The sequence below is a fragment of the Saccopteryx bilineata genome, chromosome 3 (genome assembly GCF_036850765.1).
Source record: "Saccopteryx bilineata isolate mSacBil1 chromosome 3, mSacBil1_pri_phased_curated, whole genome shotgun sequence".
NCBI lineage: Eukaryota > Metazoa > Chordata > Mammalia > Chiroptera > Emballonuridae > Saccopteryx > Saccopteryx bilineata.
In genome coordinates this window covers 199,058,603-199,062,326 of record NC_089492.1, presented here as the reverse complement: position 1 = coordinate 199,062,326, position 3,724 = coordinate 199,058,603, and positions in this window count along the sequence as shown.

The following is a 3,724-nucleotide window of genomic DNA, read 5'->3' as shown; positions in this document are numbered from 1 at the left end:
TTATTATATAGACCTATGCAAATCAAGGACCCTGATACAGAGTTGCACATCAAAGGCTAAGACAGGAACTCTCCCAAGGCAAAAACAGGATACATTAGTGAAATTTACAAACATCTGAAACAAACAAAGAGTCAGAGGAAGGGCATGTATATTGCTTCCAGCAACCCAAGGAAGCAAGTGGAGTGAGTGCAAATACTCAGAATCAAAGCCAAATATGGAGATGGAGGGGGGAGAACTTAGCCTTTTGCTAAGCCTCGAATCTATAATGGCTTTTTGCCATTAATGGTTCACAACATATCCCCCTTTTCTTTTTAATTTGTATGCTGAGATTTGCACTCATCTGATTTTCTAATTTGGAGGCAGATGGAAAAAATACAGAACAAACACAAAATTAGTATAGCCAATGCTAACAGATACCCAAAACAAGTATACTAATACATCACAGTGATTAAAGCCTTTAAGCAAACTCTTTAAGCTAATACAACAAGAATCTATAAAAGAGTAATGTCCTTAAAGTGTTCAACAAGTCCAAGTTGGCACCAACACCATTCCAAATCTCTGCAAATTCAACCCAAAACCAGTTCAGTCTATCAAAAACTGTCACAGGAGCAGGAGTCCAGGAAGAGTCCACATTTAGGAAAAGTCCACATGGCACTGGAATTGCTGTCACACTTCCACACTCTACAGTTAGCGTCAAAGTCCCAATGACTGCTTCTTCTAGCTGGTAATGACCCAGGTAGACTGGAAAAGCCATCCGCAGCATGCATGAAGACGGAGCTTCCATTTTCTTTAAACTGGAAAGATGAACCCAAGGGTCCTATACTGGAGCTTTACAGCCATGGTGAGGAGAACCTTGGGATACACTAAGCTGGGTGGCAGAGGTAAATTTGTAAGTTGGCAAAAAGGAAAAAAGGAGCTCTGAATTAGGAGTAGGTCCCACCCTAAAATATGAGTGGGGCATTGAGGCAGGAGGAATAAAGGAAAGACTATATATTAAACAAAGCAGCAGAAAACAGGACTATGAATACCCACAACAGAGATCTTTGAGGGAAGAATAAAAACCCTGAATATTCAGGCAAGACATAGTTAAGTGGCCCTTGTGTAAATGAGACCAGTCTACCAGCTACTTGGATGAAATACCTCAGGCTCGTCCACAGTGTCGTAGATAGGGCTGATGGCCCTGGGCACCTTTTAGCCTTCAGTGGCAAATCCCAGTATTTTGAGCAAGGTTAGGTCACAGGTGGCTGGAGCAGGGCTGGAAGAGACTGAATCCTCCCTTAGAGGAGCGAGGGGGAAGCCTACCTTCCAGTGTCCCTTCTTCCTCACAGCAAAAGCACGTAAGCCTGGCAGGCTTTGGCTCAAATGACCATCCTTTTCACTATTGAAGCAGGGCCCTGATGAAGTTCTAGTTGGAGTGTTGGAGCCTTTGAGGGCATATGCCAAGAGCTAGTATTTTACCTGATCTCCTTTGGGCTTTTTTGGCCTCTTGGTACCTTAAAAACCATGCTCGGAAGATCTCGCTGAGGGGCTTGAGAGTCCCTATCTGCCTATATATCTGGAGCTATTCAGAAAAAGACAAAACGGTGTTATTAGCTGGAATCAAATAAAAAAAGGGGGTAGTAGTTTGAAAGACAAAAAATTTGGCATCTCTTGTACATCAGCATTCAAAAGGAACTGTTTGAAGTAAAAAGCATGAGAGAGTAGACCTGCAGGAGCTCCAGGATATGACTCCCCCCCTTTCTTTTTATATTATTTACAACTGAATCTTCAAGCAAATGTTAAGCACACTTTACAGTATTTTGACTTCAAAGATTGCAAGAAATTCTTAACTTTTTAAACTTTTAATGAAAATAGAGTAAATGCATCTTTAAGCAACATTCCCACTTATTAAAACACCCCCTTAATATTAATTAACAGGCACCTTAAAGAGTACATATCAAAACTGAAAAATCCCAGTGTGATCTTCATTATTCTCATATAGTAAAAAAATCTTTACACCTTTATTATGTAAATCTATGCTGCCCCAAGCCTTCCACTTGCTACCTGGAGCAGCCTGGCCAAACCAGCAAGTCTTTTGGATCCAAAATGAGCATGCTTTACCTATTCCAAACAAAATTATATTTATGTAGGGAAATGAAATTATTTTTATTTTGTTTTCAATACTAGAGCCTGCATTTCCAAAATTATTATTATTACTTTTCATGTAAGGACTTAATTCAGGCCTTATAAACAAAGACACTTAGACATTAAACAAAGACTTCACATACAATCACACAAATCAAGAGTGAAACCCAGGATTTTAGAGATTAAACTATAGCCTGCTTGATCTTAAGTAGGGCTACCTTAATAGAAACGTAATAAGTATATATACTAAACAGAGATCTCCCTCAAAAAATCTCAAGACGGCCGTATGAGATTTCTGTTCAGCAACACCCAAATCAGGCCCTCCTTTCACCCTCTTTTTAGGCAATGGAGCAGGAAAGAAATAAAGTGATCTAAAACATTTTAAAAAATTAGATAATAATTGAGAAAGGGAAGAGAGCATAGTAAGATAAGCCTCATACAATTGCTCTTGTGAAGTAAGTCTCTCATCTAGAATCATGGTGTCTTACCAGTTGTTCAGGGATCCACTGAGAAGCTTCAGCAGACCTAGGAAAAACACACACATATCCTCGGCCCCATAAGAGAACAGGGTCTGGCCCTTGCCAGATTCCTGTGAGTGGGTCCCTCCATCGCACTTCAGGGAAGGCTTTCCTTGCAGGGTTCCAGAGTCTCTCTGCTGCTGAATGACCCTGTACATCAGTATTCAAAAAATTTAAAGTAAAAAGAGCATGACAAAGAAGATTTGCAGGAGTTTCCTAATACTTAAGTTGCTATTTGGCTCCTAACTCTGAACACACCTCACCATGCACTAACCAAATCAGTAAGTCTTAAGGATCTACATTCTATTCTATTTAAATTTAAATGAGTGCTCCTTACAAGTTCTAAAAACATTTTATTTTTTCTAAATATTAGAGCCAGCATTTCCAATTTTTGCATGCAAAAAACCTTAATTCGGGCCTTAAAAACAGACACATTTTAGACAACATTAAACAAAGACTAAACAGAGACAAGAATTAGATGAACCAGACAAATCAGAGAGAAACGCAGGATTTCAGAGCACATCCAGATTAGAAAGATGCCTGCCTGATATTATTCAGGGCATTTTCAGACAGAGGAACTGAAGGATGTGACTAAACAAAATCTCCCCAAGAAAATTTGCTCTCGGCAGCTGCTGGGGTATTTTCTATAGTCAGATCCAACACAGATCCCCTGCCTCAATTTCCAGGAAAAGAACAAGAAAGAAACAAAATGATAGTTCAGAAGACCATAGTTAAAACATTAAAGAAAATCAGATTATGACAGGAAAAGCTGTAATTTTCCTAATACCTGAGTCTCCTATCCATTCTCAAATTCTATATTTGCTGTAACTGGCAGCTCAGGTTGACCATGCTGAGATTTTTCTCCTACCTCAACAGCCCCTTCATGAAAGTTCAACTTCCACAGCAAATAATCACCCCCCAAAAGACAAGCACAAGCAATCGCCTTCCAGTCATTTGGGGGAAGAGCCTTTGTACTAATAATATCTGATAAACAAGTGAAAATGGGGCAGCAGGCCCATACTGAACACAAGCAAGTTTAAGCTCTTTCAGAGTTCTAAAAGGTACAGGTTCATGTTCTCGCA